Source organism: Elephas maximus, chromosome 8 (genome assembly GCF_024166365.1).
Source record: "Elephas maximus indicus isolate mEleMax1 chromosome 8, mEleMax1 primary haplotype, whole genome shotgun sequence".
In the NCBI taxonomy this organism is placed as follows: Eukaryota; Metazoa; Chordata; class Mammalia; order Proboscidea; family Elephantidae; genus Elephas; species Elephas maximus.
In genome coordinates, this window is record NC_064826.1 from 87,558,927 (window position 1) to 87,580,425 (window position 21,499).

The window sequence follows — 21,499 nt, forward strand, 5'->3', positions numbered from 1 at the left end:
GCTTTTGGTGTAAACCCATCAAGACAGTCTCAGATCATTGTGGCTCCTCCCCACACTAATCCCAACCTGCGCAGCCAGCAGCCAATGCTCAGGAGCTCATCGGGCAAAGACAGAATTCTCCTGACGAGGGAGGGTGGATTGAGGGAAGTGGGCTGTGGTAGGGGAGGCGTGGAGAGTGGCAGTGCTCACAGGTTTTTGGTTTTTTTTTTCTCTGTCACAGTGGTGAACAGCGTCAACCCAGCAGGCTAACTCAGCAAATAGAGTTTCCTGGAACTCCTAACATTTTTAGGTTCAATTAATAGGCACTATTTTTTCTTTTTTTTAATAGGCACCCAATTTTTGCTTTCCTTTTCTTTTTTTTTCTTAGGTCTCCTTACCAAGTTCACCCCTCTTGCCTACAGGGGCCCTCACCTAAAAGCCACCATGTGAAATCTACCTTATTTCTGAGGACCATTGGAGAAAAAATCTGCAACCCCTTTGGTAATCCATTATGAGGATTAACAACTTCTTTTAGAAAATTATTTAAGTCCATTGCCTCACGTTACATTTTAGGCCCAACCTATGCCAGATCACATAAGCCTCAGGGGCCAGGCAGGCAGCGTAACTGTGCGAGGGGCCTGATATGAGGCAGCAGGGAATAGCAGAAACTGGGGGACTGGAGAGTATCCCCAGCTTAGAACACTGAAGCTCAAAGTCTTAAAATGCTGCGTTGGACTATGCCAGAAACGGAGAGGGGAAGACAAAAATGTGTCTATAGACATGTTTTCTAAATGTGCCTAAATGAATTTCTAAAATATAGAACATAAAAATATTTTATAAGAAAAATTAAGTTTTTTCTCAACCTTTTATTCACTAGTCTAAATGTTCTCAACATTACTATTTCATCCTATGTTTTACTATAATAGTTTATGGCTCTTTCCTGTATCAAAAGTTTCTCTACAAATATATTAAATAAGCAGCACTGGTGGCCCAGTGGTTAAGATCTTGGCTACTAACCAAAAGGTCAGCAGTTCGAATCTACCAGCCGCTCCTTGGAAACCCCACAGGGCAGCTCTACTGTGTCGTATAGGGTTGCTATGAGTTGGTCGATGGCAATGATTTTTTTTTTTTAATTATTATTATAAGTAATAGACTTCCAAACTCAAAAGGGACGTATTTGTGAAGATTTTGACAGTGAATTGTACTGTGAGCAGTTTAAAGTTGTCTTAATTCAATCTAGGTATTTGTGTAGCTTGTGGTCCAGTCTGACCTTCAGAGCTACAAAAAATATAACCATAATAAACATTTACTGAGTTCTAACAGTGTATTGACCTGAAAAAGAGCCAGAGAATAACAAAGGAATGGCGAAGGCAGGTGAAATAATACTGTTTGTTAGAGTAAAGGAGATATTTTGAAATGGGATGTAAGTACATAGGGAATTGGAGTTACATGGAGAATGCTGTAACTGGAACAAAGAGACCCCAACATACAAGGGATCAAACAAATAAGACCCCAAATAAACAAGAAATCGCTTTCTCTTTCAGGTAACTCTCCGAGGCAGATGGGTAAACCCTGCTCCGGGAAGTCACTCAGGGACTTAGGCTGGCAGAACCGCTCTGCCATCCTTAACATGCACTCTCCAAGGTTGTTCGAGTCATCCTCCCCTCCAGCTGGTAAGAAGGAAAGGTGAGAACAAATCTGGGGCAAACACCTTTTAATCGATTTCTCAGTAGAAATTTTTAAACATGCACAAAAGTAGGCAGAATAGTATAATCCATTCCCATGTAGCCAACACTCAGCTTAAACAATTATCTTCATATTGGATGAAATTGTATCATTTATATTTCCCAAATATGTTCTTTGTACTTGATGGATTGTTTTAAATCAAATCCCAAACATCTGGGGCAAGCATTTTAAGAACGTGCTCTGGAAATTGCACATGTCATTATGTCGGTTGGTGAGAACTCAGTCACATGGCCATGCCCAGCTGTAAGCAAGGCTGGCAAATGTCTCTAGCTGGGTGGCCATGTGCCCAGGAGGGAGAATGCCACACTTGAGATCACCGGATTTGAGGGGTGGGGTTGGGGGAGTCCTTTAGAAAGCCCATAACCCATGAACCCATTGCCCTAGAGGCAATTCTGACTCAGTAACGACCCTGTAGGGCAGAATAAAACTGCCCCATAGTGTTTCCAAGGAGCGGCTGGTGGATTTGAACTGCCAACCTTTTGGTTAACAGCCAAACGCTTAACCACTGAAAGACCATAAAGACTGAAATGAACATTTCTATGCTGCAGTAGGAGCCCTGGTTGCATAGTGGTTAAGAGCTTGGCTGCTAACCAAAAGGTCTGGTAGATCAAATCCACCCTCCACTCCTTGGAAACCATATGGGGCAGTTCTACTCTGTCCTATAGGGTCACTATGAGTCAGGATTGACTTGATGGCAACGGGTTTGGTTCTGTTGGTTTTATGCTGCAGTGGGATGATAACTGCATACTACTTGATACCTTGTGAAAGCCACAGTGAGAGTCATACCTTTGGGTTTTCAGCAAATGCAACATTTGCTGAACAAAAACAGAACAGCAAGATGAAGTGGCTTAGAAAGACACAACAGGATCTTGCTCTTTCACTGTAAAATTAGCTGAGATTCTGAGTTTAGAGGAGAAAGAGTCAACACATGTGGAAATCATGAAGATGCTCTATTTGCATTTGCTGTTGTAATCCTATGTCTTTTAAGGTTGTAAAGGGTATATGTGTGTTTAAAGTTTATGTATTTTCATCTAACAAAAAGAGACTAAGACTCCACCAATCTTAAAGTGAGCAAAAGAAGAGCTAGCTCAACAAATCAGTTTATCGTTTTCCCCCCAATGGCTGTGATCTTGCAGAAGAAGATTGCCAGGAGTTTCTTCCAAGGTGCCTCTGGATGGATTTGAACCATTAATAGCTGAGTGCTTAACTGTTTGCTTCCCCAGGGACTGCTACAAATCAATTTACATTAAGAAACATTTATTGAACATGTACTATTCAGAGGATTACACTGGGTCCTCCAGGGGCGGGGCGGATTAACCAGTGAGCAAGGTATACAGGGCTTACAGTGAGCAAGGTACGCACGAGTTTACTTGTATCTACCTACATGGGTGAAACTCATGCACACCTTGCTTACTGGGTCGTCTGTCCCTGTCCAGGGAATATGATGATAACAAGCATATAGTCTTTGTTCTCCAAGGCTCTCACTCTGAGGGCCCATACATATGAAAACATCTAACCATAACGCAAGACAGGCTGAATTAATGCCATAGCTGAGGGTAGTGGACCTCTGTTGCTTTACCTGCCCACTGTTGTTCTCATTCTCATTCTTAGAGACCACCCCACTTCATTCTCATCAGTGTGGTTTGAGTGGAGCTGACTCAATCTCCATCCCCCCAAGCCCAGCCAATTAAAACCCAAAACCCAAACCCAGTGCCGTTGAGTCGATTCCGACTCATAGCAACCCCTTAGGACAAAGTAGAACTGCCCCATAGAGTTTCCAAGGAAGGCCTGGCGGATTCCAACTGTCCACCCTTTGGTTAGCAGCTGTAGCACTTAACCACTTTGCCACCAGGGTTCCCAGCCAATCAGAGCGGTGATGTTTTCCTGGCTAGAGTGATTGGTTCAGGGGTGGGCATATGACCCTATCAAAACCAATGACTTCTGTGCCACTGTTGGGAAGTGAGATTCTCTTTCATCCTTTAGGGTGTCTGGGATCAGTGACAAGCCTGGGGCTGTGGGAAGTCATCCTGTCACTGTAAGGGGACAGCCTGCCTGAGAATGGAGCCAACACAACAACTAATAGAGGAGCGAGATGAAGAGAGGGAGTCTTAATAACCTCACGTAAGCCTGTTAAGTACTTCCCGTGTCAAGCGCTGCAGTAAGCACGTCGTTCCTTTGTTTACTCATTCACCAACTCACTTGTTCACTTTACCTGCATTGTTGCATTCAATCCCTGTGACATTAATATGAGGGATGTAGCATTATCACCATTGTATAGATGATCCTACTGCTAATTAATGGAAGTGTTGGAATTGAACGCAGGTCTGCTTCTAAAACCTTAATTATTTCCCTATATGATTTTCCTAGACAAGTTTATTAGGGAGAAAATAGCTTGTATTGACCGATGTAGTAGTCTCTTAGCTCCTAGAATGGCGCATTTACATAGAAGGCACTCCTTATATATTTATCAATGAAGTGCATATTTATGATGCAAAGGATACTGTACTGTTAATTAGAGTGGGGAGCCCAAGAAGAGGCACAGGAAGAAGGAGGGAGAGGATGAGTTCAAGTGTGGCAATGATGACTTTGGGATGTGGGTACGGGAAGAGATGATAGGCCTAGAGATAAAAATTTGGGGTTGGAATCAGGAGAAAGGGCGGAGATGCAAATTTAGAAATCCTAAGAGGGGAGAATTGACTAAGAGAACCTTTGCTCACACATCATCTCAGTAAGGCCTTCCTTGACCACTTATTTAAAATTGCAATCTTTTCTCAACCCCTCCTCTGTGTCCTCCCTATTTGTCTTCATGTTTCTTCCCTGTTTCATATTCACAATAGCACTTACCTCCTGTATGTATTTTACTTAGGTGTTTGCTTTTATCTGTATCTTCTGCACACCCACTGCAGTGTAAGCTCTGTTTGTACAGAGAGGTCACTCTTCCCTGTGGTATCCCCAGGCCTAGACTAATGCCTGGCTCATAGGAGGTGCTTAAAAGGGATTTGTCCAATGAATAAATGAAGGAATGGAAGTAGATGAGATTGCTCACTGGGGGCAGAGATTTACAATAAGGTGGACAGAAGGCCAAAGAAGAGGAGCTCCTGGAGATGGCTAAGAAAGTGTAAGAGGCAGAAGGCAAATTGGGAAAGAGCAATCCCCAAGCATAGAAGAAAGCAGAGGGGTTTCAAGAAGGAAGTAGTGGGTAGTAGGGTCAAATGTTGCTTGGTGGTAAAAAAAAATGGCCAAGACCATTACGTTTGGAGTGAGTTCTCCTTGGTAAGGCAGCACATGTGGTCGAGCTCAGGCTTCAGAAACAACTGATGAGAATCTGAGTTATATAAACTTGGGAAAATCCCTGAACATCTGCAACTCGGTTTCGGTACCTGTAAAATGGATATAATATCGACCCTACCTCAAAGCATAATTTTGAGGATACAATTAATTGCTATATGTGAAAGGGCTGCTATACGTGTGAACAATTACCATTGTGACTGATTTGCAGCGGGTAAAATAAATATGGAGAATAAGTATATAAAAATAAAGTAAGTTATGATTTCTATCAACGTAATTATTTGGAAATCATTGATTTCATGGCAAAACAAACTACATGACAATTCTTGCTGTCATTTTTAAACACCATACATATTTATTTGAAAGTGAGCTCTTTGCATTCGTGAATTGGGGGCACTGTCCTCATTACTTCTGCTTCCGGTTGTCCATACCCCTTTTGGCCCTGGCTATTTATGCAAATGCACAACCACAAAGACAAGAGACAGCAATTCAGCTCTCTGTCAACTGGTCTGGAGAGCTGCATGCAACCATCCCCTTCCCCCACCCCTTTCCCATGCGTCTTGTTTTTCACCCTCTGTGGCCAGTAGATTGCACATCTCCTGTCTTTCTAGAAAAACCACTGATTGTATTTACACATTAGCCTTTTTATGTAGTAGGTTCTGAGTTGGATTTAGTCCCAGTGGCTGAAAGTTCAACATTTTCTGAATGTTTTCCTCCAAAACCACAACCACGTTGGCAACAGAGAAGCTGGAGGGATGAATAGGCTTCCATGTTGCTTGGTTATAGATAGGGAGGTGCTGGCAGAAATTTGCAAGCATTTGCATATATACAATTGTCTGTCTGATGTTTGCTCCCATGCTTGCTCTCCTCCTCTGGCCGCCTGTTTCCTTTGTGCCGTGAATTACTAATACAAACACAGATAATGAAATTTCTGAGCCCAGCCTGCAAAGCAGACACACATTTTGGAAGGTATCTAGGGAAAATGGATAGGTTCTCTTGATCTGGTTGCTTTATCCAGACAAGGAAAGGAAGAGGAGAAAGTAATTACAGGCGCTTGTCTTTGAAGCTAGAATGAGTGGCGTTGACGGGGTTTCTTTTCAGGGAATCTTGTAGCGATGCTATTTTCTTGTTAGTAGCAATAAGTATTATCCCTGGAAATAGAGTTTATGTGTTAAAATGTGTGTTCAGCAGATGGGACACTGTCCACAGGAAGCAGAATCAGTTGTGTCCTTGGGCCTTCAGAGCAGAGTGGGTCTGGGGGTGAGGTGGAATTTGGCCCCAAGATGGAGGCATTTCCCAAAGAAGCCATGATAGTTCATATCTGAGAGGTAGGAAGAAAGTAAATTTGCCTCTAAAAGCATCTTTTGGTAAATCACTACTTCTGCAAACTCAGGAACCATCAGTTTCTTAAGCAGAAGTGTGGCTTTGTTGGGCAATTGGAGTAATGGCTCTGAGGCCCTGATTAGGTGGCAGCGACATCAGAAATGGGCACTATGCCTGACTTCAGAATATGTTCCTATTTGTTATTAGAAAGTTGCCTGGAGAGAAAAGCTGAAAAAGCAACTTTAATTGGAAACTTTTTAGGGTAACAAACAACATTTTCTTATACCTATCTCTTCGGTGGACCAAAAGTTAATACTCTGGTAAGCAAGCCCCTAAAATTAAGCCCATGCTTTGTTAAACAAAGAAGCAATCAAAAGAATAAATTATTGTTTCAATTGTCATTATACTGCCTGATTTATGGTATAACATGATCAAAAATGTGTCAACTCTTTTTTTTAAAATAATCTTTGATTTTACCTATCTCTGACCTTGTAACATCTGTCATGTAGTAAACACCAACTCTGTTTGTTGGCACAACAACAAAAAATTCTGTTTCCAAACAACCGAAGTTTGTGCTGACAGCTTGTATGAAAAGAACAAATATTTGCTTTTTATTTCATGTAAATACTCGCAAGCTGTCAAACAAGACAGGCTTAAAGAGGCTAAGATTTTGTCTTTCATAGCTCACTAAGGGGCAGCTAAGCCCTATCAGAAAGAATTTGAAATGTAGACTGCAGTGTGGAAAACAGACCTCCCACTGGTTGAAATGAACACTAGCAGAAACATATTTTAACTTAAAAAGGTTACGAAATGTTTATTTTGTCACATAGCTTAAAATACATTGGAAATAGAATTTAAAAAAGAGAGAGAGATGGTTTAAAAGACTATATTGTAACAGCTATTACTCTATTGGAGCCCTGATGGCGAAGTGGTTAAAAGCTACGGCTGCTAACCAAAAGGTTGGTAGTTTGAATTCACCAGCCACTCCTTGGAAACAGTTCTTGGGCCAGTTCTATTGTGTCCTATAGGGTCACTATGAGTCGGATTCCACTCAATGGCAATGGGTTTATTACTCTTTTGGAAATGAGTTTACTGGTATTATAACACTGTAAATAGACATATATGAAATGATATAACTTTACATTGGAATAGGGCTGAATTAAAAAGAAAACAGCAACAGTCGTCGTTTTTGGATAAAGCAGAGATACAGTCTTTGAAATTACTGACATTGAGGAACTCATTGGGCAACTGCTGAGTTCTTTGCTTTCCGTTCAACTCTTTCCTAGCATACCCTTTATAGCCCATATTGAGGTAGGTAGAGGTACACCGTTAGAATTTCAGTCTTGTGGCAGAGAGTAAATGAAAGAAAATTTCTCTGAAAAATGGAAACAATGTTCATCCTAATAAAGCTGTTGGACTATCCACTATAGAGATTTAAGTTAGTCTATGAAATTTGTTAGCGGATATAATGGATACTAATCTGAATATGACGGGTTCGTTACGTACCATGTTTTCTCTGTTTGGATTCATGCTGTCTGCCATTTTAGGTGGGACTGTGAACTGCGTTTGCCCCCCGACTTATTTCCTGTTCCATGATGCCCACTGTGCATTACTGCTGGGATATGTCAGCCGCAGAGCTAGCTACCTTACTGGCATGACTGTCATCCTCACTTTCCTTCATATAGTGAAGAATTAACTGTTTGGGTACTGTCACCTGCCCCATACAACACCCTTTATAACACAGAAGGAGATTTTTAATAAGACCTCCAAGGGATCTGCTGCCATTTTTAGAGGGAAGGTTCCTACAAAGGAAGTGCATGGAAACTCCTAAGAGAAAGCTGTTGAAACACCCCTACTGAGAGGAACCAGTGTCATCCCATTTTATTGTCTACCTGTCACCACAGCCCTCGCCTGATTCTGACAGGCTGCTCTTTTCTCCTGTAGCCAGTGCTGCTTAATGTCATTTTCTTGGTTGAACATCTTTATTTCTGACTTGTTACAAACCATTAACTAGTTTTCAGGCTTCAGTGTCCTGGCTAGTTTTGACTAGTAAGTCATTTGGCATAACAAGGTTTTTCTTTTATCTTCTTGCTAAAGAAAATCTCTACATGAAATGATCAATGTTCCAATTTTTATGAATCCTAGCAAATAGGAAGTGCCTGTCATCCAATGCAAGGCATCTTTTCTGAAAGCATATTCTAGTTCATATAACAGAACTTGACAGACACACTCGGTAACCATTACACTGTTTGTAGAAGGCTTCAACCAATTTAGGTAAGAAGCAGAGAATTTTATAAATATACTTGCCTTGTGGTGGTTTCCAATAAACACAACGCTATTGTTTTTAATTAGATTTTCTAGATGAAATGTTTTCAAACATAAAATCCTTTGGACATATTTTGAAAAGCATTCAGTGCTCTAATGGTTGTCAGTCTCTATCAACACTTTTAAAGTGTAAGTTAAATGCAACGTTGCAAAAATGAAGACTGGCTGCTTTGGACATAGATGTTCAAAATAATATATATAGACGTGTGGCTTGATGACATAGCTAAAGCGTTAGAAACAACTCAGACTTTAGTTTGCTTTTGCATAAATCTATTCTCACATGAAATTAACATAACTAAAGCTTTAGGTAATCTTTTCCTAAATTATTTCATATTATTAAATTTTTTAAAAGTAGAGTTTTTCAAAAATACACTTAAATATTTGCTTCTATTTAATTTTAGCATATATCAGATTGCCATACTTAAATCCCAAATAGGAATATTTATTTACTCTTGCCTATTTAATGGATTAAGGAGATTTTTAAAAACTCAATTACTCACCTAGACATTCCATCTCTAGGACTGTATCTTAGTGACATAGTTGAACAAGTGGGTAAGCAGATACATTCAGTGTATGTGACCTTGCTTTTTCATTGTGAAAAATCTGTGACAGTTTCACAATCTGTTAGTAAGGGAATGGAACATTACACTGTCGTTTAAGAAATGAGCTACTAATGAATGTGTTGGTGTGGGAGGACGTCTAGTATATTGTGGAGTGAGAAAAACAAGTTGCAGAACAATGTATTGAGTGTGACACCATTTTGAGGGTGTGAAGAACTCTCTCTTCACCTCCTTTATCTTTGTACGGACATAGAGAACAGTCTGGAAGGACATGTACCAAATAACCTCTCGGGTGTGAAGGTATGGGGTGAAGAAGAAAAAGACTTGGTATTTTGGTTTTACGTACCTCCATATTATTTGAATTTAGATTCTCTAGTGTTTACAGACACTAAATTAACTTGACAACCCAATTAAACACTTTAAAAAAGGAAATCTCATGTCATAGAAAGGAAAGGATGAAAGAGATAAAATGTAGCTACTTGAAATCTCTAACAAAGAAGCATGGCTCCCCTCCATGCAGTTAACTACCGCACTCAGAGCATTTGTGTGTCTCTGTGTATTGTAACACACAGAACTTCAAAATCTGGGTACATGTGCTGTCAATCCCAAGTCTATGTCATTTGAGGCAGCAGCAGTGGGCCTCAGTTGGTTTCTTGGTGCTGTATTTCAAATCAGCTCATAAATTATTAATCGTACATGTGTAGGTCAGAGGCACACTAACCCTGACAATCATTCCATAATATTCTCTGTTTAGCATCAGAAGAGAAGAGAAGGCAATGATCAATATGCAACATCAGAGGTACATTTCACATAGATACGGTATATGCACTTAGAAAAAAAGCGTCAGATCTTTACAAAAACCTGTCAGCCTGGCATTAATCTTGTATTATGAATAATGTGGCTATCTATGAATCTTTAATATTTTTTAAATGATGAAATTGTATGGTATGCTCTCCCAAAGCAAATTTGATAAAAATGTGAGAATAGTTTGATCAATGAAGATGTTGCTATACATGAATTAAAAAATTTAAACCCAGCTCATTAAAGTGGAAAAACCAACAGCCATACTTTGACCTTGGGGTGAATCTTCACCCCAAATAAATTTAGTTCTACTATTATCATCCAAAATGCCTAGAAATTATTCTTTAAACAAGTTATAAAATAATTGTTAGGTTAAAACCATCATCCCACAAGACAAGACACCTCTCTGGTAATAAACTACTGGCAGCCAATATGGTGCTGGCTTCTAGCTTATAATAAAAACCGTATTTGAAAATTCTTAACAAACATAAAGATTAATGTTTCCTGTATCAGATACAGCGGTGCTTCGGAAAGAGCACTAATCCATTGGCTTTGCTGGAAATACCGTTCTATTCATTTTTTGTTTTTTTTTTTCCAGGAAGTCATCTTGAAATAATTTGTTCCAGGTTTAATTTTCAGTGAAAGTAAGAGAAGTAGATCAAGAACTTTGCTTATGAAATTTGCCTAATGAAGAAATTTTAATCAGTGCTTGTTGAACTGAAGAGAAAAATATAGTTTGTTTCCACAGATTTGAGGAGAATTAACATGTATCTGATTGTTAATATTTGATTCTTGTTTAATTATTTATGATATCAAGGAATGAATCTGTCAAGTAAATAATGAAATGCGTGCACGCAGCATATGTAATTAGGTTAGGTGCATAAATCCTAAGTGTTCACTTTATAGTTGTCAGCGTAAAATTTATTAATAATGAGGAATGTTAAGTGAAGAAAATTCTTAACACGGGCTACTCATTAGTGTGGATTATAGCAATTGTTGGTCAAAAAAGAAAAAGAAGAGGAGGCAGGGTTCATTTTCTTAGTTGTGCTTTAATCACTCAAAAATGTTAGTGAACGGGAGCACATTTTCCCTTCTCTTTAGGAATGGATGCTTTGAACAAATGTTACAAATGGAAAAATACCATACTAAAAAGAGACAGGCCCCGGGTTTCTAGATGCAAACAATTGCTTAAGGGGGAAAATTCAGCTAACATTTGAGAAGGAAAAAATTACTTTTATGATTCAACTGTCAGATTCTAATCTTAAGATCTGGCTTTAAGTTCAAGGTGATGGTGAAAAGATGGCACGCGGTAGATTGTCAGCCAGACTCTCCCATCTTCCCCTTTCTTCACTAGCTGAGTGGGGGCGAAGCGGAGCAGCACTTCGTCAGGCACATTCCTTGTAGCCTGGGCTTGCCTGGGACACGCAGTGAAATAGGGATTTGAGGAGGCCTCCTATAGCAGAGGAGCCCGCGTGGCACAGTGCTTAAGAGCTTGGCTGCTAATCAAAAGGTCAGCAGTTTGAATCCACCAGCCGCTCCTTGGAAACCTTATGGGGCAGTTCTGCTCTGCCCTATAGGGCTGCGATGAGTTGAAATTGACTGGACAGCAATGGTTTGGGTTTTTTTTTTTTTTTTTGCGTGCAGTGGTGAGTAGGGCTTGACAGTAGCACTAAGTGGGGTCCCTGGGTATAACGGGCTGGAGGTTAGAAGACACACTGTCTGTCCCTGAGGATATAGTAAGAACTTTGCCCTGCAGGGACCTGGCTGAGTGGGTACCAACTCCATATTAAGGTGTCTCACTTGAAAACATGGATGGAGTTAGTTCTGTTCTTAATGGTAATCATTAATAGCATTGTGTGGCATAAAGGGCAATCAACCAGAAAACAAGACAATGAGATTCTAGACATTCTCTGTTCCTAACTAGCCTGGCAACTTCCAGAAAGTTCTCTAAACTCTTTGATGTTGTTAGTTGCTGTCAGTTGGTTCCAGCTCATGGTGATTCCACGTGTGCAGAGAACTGCTCCATGCAGTTCTCAAGGTCGCGACCTTACCGAAGCAGACCAGCAGGCCTGTCCTCTCAGGTGCCTCTGAGGGGGTTTGAACCACTAACCCTTCAGTTTGTAACCTAGTGCTTAACCATTTGCTCCTCCCAGGGACTCCTTTTTAAATTCTTGTTGTTGTTGTGTGCCATCGAGTCAATTCCAACTCACGGCGACCCTATAGGACAGAGTAGATTTGCCCCGTAGGGTTTCCTAGGCTGTAATTGGACTGCCAGAAGAACAAACAAATCTGTCTCAGAAGATGTGCAGCCAGAATCCTCCTTAGAATCAAGGATGGCGAGATACTTCTCATGTATTTTGGACACGTAATCAGGAAGGACCAGCCCCCGGAGGAGGACATCATACTTGGTAAAGTAGAGGATCAGCGACAAAGAGGAAGACCCTCAACAAGATGGATTGACACAGTGGCTGCAAGATGGGCTTAAGCATAGCAAAGTTTGTGAGGATGGTGAAGGACCTGGTAGTGTTTTGTTCTGTTGTATGTAGGGTTGCTATGAATTGGAACTGAGTCTGCAGCACCTAAGAACACCAACAATCTTTACAGAAGCAGATTGCTTCGTTGGAGCTGCTGGTGGGTTCAAACCACCAACATTTTGATTAGCAACTAAGTGTTAACCATTGTGACACCAGGGCTCCTTCTCTAAACTCTAGGGCCTCAGTTTCTTCACCTATCAAATTAGTGGGCTGTGTTTCTGGCTTTTAATGATTCACAGAATTGGTGTTATAATTCATCAAATTTGATGCAATCAGTTCCATGGACTTCTTAAAAAAAAAAAAAGAAGAAGGTAATAGTATTATCTGAACATCTATCATCTGACTAGGTATTGTTATAGAAGGAGTTATACGTTTATTAAAAGATGAAAGATATCACAAAAGGAAGTCTATGTGCTATTTTAGTAAATGACATGAATCTGGATGGTTAGCTGTAGACAACATCAAAGAACTTTTTTGCCCTACATATAAAAAGAATTAAAAAGACAATACAATGCCTATTTAGGTTAGGGAAGTGACATTATAAAACAAAGAATGGAAGGAAAAAATGGTATAATTCAGTCAAGCATTAATATCGTTAAAGAAAAAACCCTACATGCAGTCCATGAAATAGTTATATTGAAAAAACCAAAACAAAACAAAAGCAAAAAACTAAAGAAAGTCATGATTTCGCCACCACCCCACCAAAAAATCAGTTGAATTCAGCCAATTAATTTGCTGTTGAGTAAAGGAACATTAGTTTTTTTAAAGGAACATATACCATTTTTTCCAAACATATTTTTGTTTGTAGAAAGAACCAACATAAGAATAATCTAAATGTGATTATTTTTAACTTTCAGATAATAAACCATCACAAGTTGGAGAAGGAGCCTGAGTGGTGCAAGTGGTTTGCGATTGGCTGCTGACATCAAGTTCAGCGGGTTGAACCTACCACATCACTCTTCAGAAGAAATGCCTGATCTGCTTGCCTAATGATTACAGCCAAGAAAACCTGATGCAGCAGTTCTAAAGAGTACAGCCAAGAAAATCCTATAGAACAGTTCTAAAGATTACAGCTAAGAAAATCCTGTGGAGCAGTTTTACCTCGTAACACGTGGGGTCGCCATGAGTCGGGTGCAGACTCCACCACTGCTAACAACAACCCAACAACAATCCCTCCTTCTTCCTTGTGAGTCATCTCCCTTTCCCCCACCCCCAGCCCAGATTCTTGAGAAAAATAAATTATTGCTTTAAGCCACTATGCTTTGGGTGGCTTGTATGCAGGAATAGATGAAGGTGGACTGGTTAAAATTCAGCTTTTGTATTGGTGTTACTTGCCTGTCCCCTGCTCTTTCCCCCATATGCCTGAAGGATAAATCCTGACTAGTTACAAATTGTGATAATCTCATTTCTCTTGCCAGTGTAATTTTAGAGATAGGCATGTGACCCAGCTCTGACCAATGAAATACAAGAAAAGATCCTCTGAAAGGTCCTCTGGGGGGTAATTCCCCCATTCTTAAGAGATTTAAGGTAAGAACAGTCCCTCTTCTTTGGTTGGACTTTGTCTTGTCTTCAAGTGATGCCTGGAACAATGGCAGCCATTTTGAGGCTTGAGGAGAACTACCCAAATGGTTTGTGCTTGTCTACTGACATAAAGGTTGGTGGTTCAAACCCACCAGGTGGCACCTCAGAAGAAAGACCTGGAGATCTGCTTCCATAAGGATCGGAGCTAAGAAAACCCTATGGGGCAGTTCTACTCTAACACATGGGGTCACCATGAATTGGAATTGACTGGGGGGGGGGCAGTGATTTTTTTTTGTTAAAACTAAAATCAAACTCATTGCCCTCAAGTAGATTCTGACTCATAATGACCCTATAGGACAGAGTAGAACTACCATATAGGATTTCCAAGAAGCGGCTGGTGGATTTGAACTGCCAACCTTTTGTTTTGCAGTTGAGCTCTTAACCACTATGCCACTAAGGCTCAAGCAAATAAGGCTGGAGATGGGTTAGGCAGAGACTGTGGAAAGTCACAAATACCTTGCTGAGGAGTTTTCGGGCTTTCTTTTCTTGGTGGTGGGAAATGTTAGAAATATTTGACCTGGTCATCATTTATTGGCCTGGAATGAATTAATAAAGCATATAGTATTTTTTTTTATAGTATATATTTTTGTATGGTTTATTTATTTTTGCATGTTTTAATGAAAAGTGTGCATGATTTTTAAGCAAACAAAAAAAATCACGCTCAATTTTCCATTCCAATTTGGGTTCTATGTTTCAAAGCAGTTGCCAGGTGAAACTAGTGACTGGTTTGGTAACCATTGTCTTCCAAAAAGTTAAAACACAAACGAAGGGCAGACAGAGATTGGTTGCCAGAGGCTGGAGGGGAGGAGGGGGGAATGCAGAGCAACTACTTATTGGGTACTGGGGTTTACCTTCTGAAGTGATGAAAATGTTTTGGAACTAGACAGAGGTGGTGGTTGTCCAACATAGTGAATAAATGCCACTGAATAGTTGTCGGTTGCACCTCAACAAACAAACAAAGACGTAAGTTCTCCAGAGAGACCATTTGGAGGCCAGTAAACAACAATTCAAAAGCAGTTAAGCTAAAATGCCTGGGGCTGGGAAAAGAGAAGGTTAGACGTGGCTTCTGATGTTCCTGGAGAGAAGAGATGCCTGCCTGGGTAAGCAAAGAGACGCTGTCCTGAGAGAAAAGAAGTTGAAGAAAAGCTGCTTAGAGCCTGGACACTGAATGAGGTTGGAGATGAGAGGCCAGGATGAGAGACTGGAAGTGTGAGGTTCTGCCATAGGTGCTTGGAGCAGATGTTCTTCATTCCTTTATAGATGAAGAGGTGAAAAAGTAGAACGGGAAAGACTTGACCAAATTTCAGTTGTTTTTGTTTATTTCTTTATATCTTCTCTCATACCAAAAAGGACTTAACCTGGAATAAACATGAAGCAACATGATTTCACCGCTGGCAGACTGGGCTTGAAAGACTTTTCCTCAACTTTAACCCTTGTGTTACATGTAACTTAACTCCATAAATCCAGTAAGGAATCACACCTGGCCACGATATCATCTAGCAGAAGAAATGGGGACCACTCCTGTGTGGCCTTTTTTCAGAGGAAGGAAGCATTTCCCAGAAACCCCCAGCAGATTTACACTTGCACAGGGTTAGCCAGGACTGGTCACATGGCCTTTTCTGAACCAATTCCTGGAAAAAGGAAGGGGTAGGTCATAAGGGACTTGGATCTACCCCAGGTCACATGGGAAAGGGAGGGATGGCTGCAGGTGTGGGGCACAGCTGCTGGAGCTGCACCCAGAAAAGAAATATTGCAGAGTGGTTGAGAACGTAGGCTCTAGTGGGGACGGGCCTGGTTTCTGACCCATGCTACACTCCTTCCTAGCTGGGATACCCTGAACCCCTTGCAGGGGCTTCTCTAGGCCTCAATTTCCAGAAGAGCAGTTTTGACAAAAATGAAGGAATCTAGGTAAACCACCTGACATAGTGCCTTGTGCATAATACCCCTTGCAGTGGATTGGATTCCAACTCATGGTGACCCCCTCTGTTACAGAGTAGACCTGCTCTATTGGGTGTTTTTAGCTGTAATCTTTGTGGAAGCAGATTGCCAGGCCTTTCTTCTGTGGTGCCACTGGGTGGGTTCGAACTGCCCTCAATAAGATGTTTGCTGCTATTATTTTGTTGTTGCCACTGCTGTTATTAATAAAAATGACCTAGCCCCTGCCCTCCAGGAGTTTGCAAGTTCAAATGTGATACCTGGAACTGTCACACAAGAAAGGCGGTGACTACTTGCCAAGGTGTGAGCCCTCCCCTCTTTATTCCAAAGGAAGGAGAAATGCTGTGTAAAGACTGCTCTTCCTTCTGCACACCGCCCCATGAGGAGCTCAGCTAGGCCAGGGACTTGGGAGATGGTTCTGTACAGTGAAGGGGCCCTGGTGGCACAGTAGCTAAGCGTTTGGCTGCTGAAAGGTCGGTGGTGGAACTCACCAGCCACTCCCATGGCAGAAAGATGTGGCAGTCTGCGTCCATAAAGATTACAGCCTTGGAAACCTATGGGCAGTTCTACTCAGTCCTGTAGAGTCTCTCTGAGTCGGAATCCACTCCATGGCAACGGGTTTGGTTTCTGGACAGTGACTCAGCATCGTCACACGTCCTCTTCACCTGCTCAGCTTACTCGCCAGGTGAAAATAGGGTGCTGGGGATGCTCACGTCCAATGTAATCAACATGGGGGGGGTGGCCGAGACGAGTGCGGGTCCTACCTTTTCCATCAGGCTTCATTCAATGTTAATGAATCATACCCACAGAGTACTACATTTTTCTGGCGTTTTCATAGCATTAATTAGATCACAAAGTTAAGAGGGCATTTGCTGAACACTCCTGAGCACATCTTAGGAGATGAGCAGTTTTGGCCACCCCCACCCCCACCCCCTTTCTTTTTCCAGACCGGGCTGCACTGCTGCCTTCAGAGCCCAGGCCCGCCCGGCGCCCGTGCCTCCCTGCAGCCTCGGCGGCGTCGGGACGCGGGTCAGCGGTCTCGCGGCGCAGGGCCCGGGCGGAGGAGCGGCCCGGCCAGCTGGGAGCCGTTTATTATCTCGGACAGCGGCGTGCCTGCGCCTCGGGCGGCGGCGGCTCCCGGGGCCTCCGCCCGCAGCCGGCGGCAGCTCGGAGGCAGGCGGCTGAGACGGGAAAGCCATTTGCATTCCCCGGCAGTCATTTTTATATGCGGAGGTAATGAAGTTGTCAGCAGCGCCCCGAGTGTGGCAGAGCCTGATATTCAAATAGCCCTGCCCGCTTCGCCCTGCCTCCCCCTACCTCCCCGCCTCGTCCCCAAAACTCGCCGGCAAATCCCCGGCTTGGCGCGGCCCCGCCGGCCTCCCGCGCCGCTCCCGCCGGCGGCCCTGCGCCCATTCCCCGCCTGACGCCCGCGCGCCCCCGCTTTGTCTGTGGAGAGCCTCCACCACCACCTCGCGCCCCGCTCTCGCCTTCGCTCTCGCTTCCCTCTGCCTTTCCCCATCCTGGCCCCGTCCCCCGCGTCTTTGTCTGTTGCCCTCCCCTTTCCACCCTTCCTTCTGGGTCTCTGGGAAGACTGGGCACCAGAGACCAGCTACCTTGTCAGGGAGCCCGCAAACCCCGAGGTGCACGGCCTGCCACCCTCCTGACAGCATGTTTGGGGAAGAAGATTGTAACGGTGAGGTCACTACACTCACACTTCACGCCATTCTTTCTCTCTCCCTCTCCCTTCTTCCAACACGCCCCACCCTCTTGTCTTCGTTTTCAAGAAAGATGCCTGGATACTGACATTATCCCTTTAGGCTAAAGTAAGTTTTCTTCCCTCCTTCTAAATGCGAATTTGTGGTCATTTTTACGATTTTAAAAACCAAAACACACGCATGCACCCAGCTGGTAGGAAGAAAAGGCTGTTCAGCAGGTGCAGCACTGGTAAGGGAGTGAGGTGGAAGGACACGCACGCACCTGGCTTGAGATAGGGAGTGGACAGTGAAGGAGGGGCGTGAACATCTGAGCCCCTGATGCGTTCTCCGAGGCCTCTGTGACTGTGCTATCCACTACCGCAGCCACTGGCCACATGTGGCTGGTCTGAATCAGGATGTACTTTAAGTATAAAATACACACCGGATTACAAAGACAATGTGAAAAAAGGAACGTAAACATACATTAATTTGTAAATATTGATTGGATGTTGAAATGATACTTTGAATATATTGGGTGAAATAAAATATATCATTAAAATCAATTAAATCTGTTTCCGTTTTCTTTTTTCAAGAATGTGGCTGCAATGAACATCTAAAATTACATATGTGACTAACATTATATTTCTACTGGACAGCGCTGGTCTAGAGCTTAAGACCCAAGGTGTTTGGAACAGGACAAGGTTAGATGGAAGATCCTTGATCTGAAGTATCAAAGGCCCAAGAAAATAATTAGGAACTAATTGGGGTTACATTGGAAGCCCTGACGACATGGAGTTGGAGTTGTGGCTTCGATTGCATGAACGATTTGTCCCTTTTCCTTTTTGTTTATGTAAAGAAAAACCCACACTCCTGCTATGGCCATGCCACAGTTCCATGGGCCATTCCAGTGTGGGAAGTTGGGCCTCCAGGAGTGTTTTGTGCCTTTTAGGAGTTATTTGTCGCACGCTAGACTTGCTGACATGCTGTTCAGAAAAGTGAATACTGTGTATGCACTGTAACAACTCTTCCATAAGTATATTTGGTGTACATTGTGTTCCTCCGCACGCACGGGCTGTGGAGTAAGGGCTCCCGGAGTATGCATTGACACGATGCACTGCAAATGATCCAGGCATGGGGGAGTCCCCGAGTGTGCATTGACTCCACACACACCACAGCCCCTACAGGGCTTTTATGGCACAGCTTGCCAATGATCCGTGCGCTAAAGGCTCCCCGAATACACATTGACACGATAGACTGGAGTTGTTTGGGTCTATGGTGGCAATGATCCGGGGATAATGGCGGTATCTTAGGCATTTCATTGAGATTGGCGTGCTCATGGTCCTAATGGCAGAACCAGAACTGTCCCAGTTAAGCCCCACCGTGGCTCCCGGTGCAGAGTGCATGGGTATTTGACCTTCTGCATGATGACATTGCGACATCACTAATGTTTGTTATTGTTTTAATATCATTTAATGTTTTAACTGAAGTAATTGAGCTAGAATTTTTCTTTTTTTCCCCAAATGTACTTTTTGGAATTCGGTACCTAGATTGGGGGTTCTGGTATCGACAGTTTCACCTGGTTAATCATAAGCTGAAGACCAAGGAAACATCATACGTAAAAAGAATAGTGGTTTAGGGAGACTAGGCTTGGGATATGCATATGAGTTTGAGAGCGCATTAATAGGGAACAAATACCCTAGGTGCTGAGAAAACCTATTTGGCTAAAGTGAAATATATAAAATGAGAAGATGGTGGTAAGAAGATGGAAAACACTTTTAAAAAACCATGAAAGTAATACATTCAGTAGTAAAGTAAATCAAACACTGCAGAAGCATATGAAATAAAAAAATTAAATTCTTCTTCCATCACTCCCATTCTCTCTTCTGTACCATCTACTCTTATAACCAGAGTTAATATATCTTTTGTGTATTATTCCAGTAATTTTTATACATATACAAATACGTATATTTATCCTTTGTTTACATACGTGGGTTAATACTAAACATTGCTCTTCAGTCCCTTGTACTTTTCAGTGAATATATTGACCATCTGTCCTTCTCAGCACATTTAGATCTATCACATCTTTTGTAATGACTGCACGGAGTTCCAGGGTATGGATGTAGCAATTTGTTTTTGTTTTTTGCTATTTCAACCATAGCTGCAATGAATGTCCTTATATATTTGCTTTTGCAAATTTGTGCGAGAATATTCCTAGGATAAATTTTTAGCAGTGGAGGTACTGGAATAAAGAGATGTACATTTGAAATGTTGATACATATTGCCAAGTTGGTCAGCATAATAGTTGTACCACCTTACACTCTAACTAACAGGACATGTGTCTACTTTCCCACTCCAGGCCAACATTGCATGTTGTCGTGGAGGCTACTTCCTATGTGTGAGTCAGTTTTACCCATCAAGCTCTCGGCACAGCTTTATGGTGGGAGCCCAGCACTGGGGCAGTGATAAAGCAGTAAAGTATGGAAGTCAGCTACCAAGCAGGAAGTCCTGTTAGTCAAGATAAAAAATGATTGATCCATAAGACACACTGAGCTCGGTTGAATTTTGATATTAGGCTATCAACATGAGAGGCTTGGAATTAAAAATTGGGTCATGTTAATTCATCACTTAGCAAATATTTAGAGAAGTTATCAGTGACTCCTCCACTGGATTGTAAGCCCCTTGAGAGCAGAAGCTTTCTCTCTTATCTTTGTGGTGTCCACAGAATTGAGCGTGGAGCTGGGTCTAGAGGGTTTTTGGTTTTGTTTTCCTTTTTAATTTGGTCGTTTACTGTGCCTGGCTCTACCTGAAGCTGGGGAGTCAAGATGACTAGCATTTAATCCTCACTCCCAGGAGTTCACAGTGGAAGAAACTGAGATGTACCAGCAAAGTGCTCATTGTAAGATGAATCATGAGCAAACAACTTGGAAGCAGTAAGTAAAGTTTCCCCAAAGTTTGTTTTTTGAGCTGGGAAGGTATTTGATATTTGATCTTGGAAGATGATTAGGGGTTTCCAGACCAACAGGGAAGGACTTCCAGACTGAGGAAACCACAAACAAAAGGGGTGGGGCTTTGTGGAAATGCTGGTGTGAATGGCTCCTAAGGGTTGTTTGTGGGGAAGGATGGGGAGCACAAGGGGAGACCCCTCCTACTTATAAGGAGCTATAGAGTGCGAAGGGAGTGAGATGTTGGGATGGACTGGGGTTCTCATTCAGACTCTGTAGCTGAATTATAATGAGGCATCTGTAAGTCATGGAAATCTTGTTGCTTTAAAGTGCCTCATTTGTAAAATGGAATATGTGGGCTAGATAATTTCTAACCTTTTTATCAGCTCTAAAATCCTGAGGCCTGTGAGCTACAGGACTTGGACTTGCCTGTAAGGACTTTATATTCCATTCTAGTGCCTAGGAGCACTATGTTGTGTGTGATATCTCAGGGTGACCCTTTACGATGACAGCAAGTGGCTGGCTATGGTTTGCTGGAACTACCTACCAGTCCACTCATTGTGACCTCAAGCACTGCATGTGGTTTTGGCAAAGAAAAGAGGATACTAGTGAGAATGAAGGAGCCCTGATAGCACAATGGTCAAGCACTCATCTGCTAACGGAAATGTTGGTGGTTCAAACCTATTGCAGTGGCTACATGGGAGAAAAGACCTAGCAATCTGCTTCTGTAAAGATTACAGCCAAGAAAACTGTATGGGGCAGTTCTACTATGTCAAATTGGGTTGCTATGA

The 21,499-nt window shown here is 42.3% G+C and overlaps 1 long non-coding RNA gene across 1 annotated transcript; it reads left to right on the forward strand.

Annotated features, from left to right (window-relative positions):
- Window positions 1-371: 371 nt before the first annotated feature.
- Window positions 372-14,648, forward strand: LOC126082056 (uncharacterized). Its single transcript, XR_007518496.1, has 4 exons — window positions 372-480; window positions 1,524-1,665; window positions 3,709-3,846; window positions 13,414-14,648. It is a non-coding gene; the product is annotated as an uncharacterized LOC126082056 (long non-coding RNA).
- The last annotated feature ends 6,851 nt before the right edge of the window (window positions 14,649-21,499 follow it).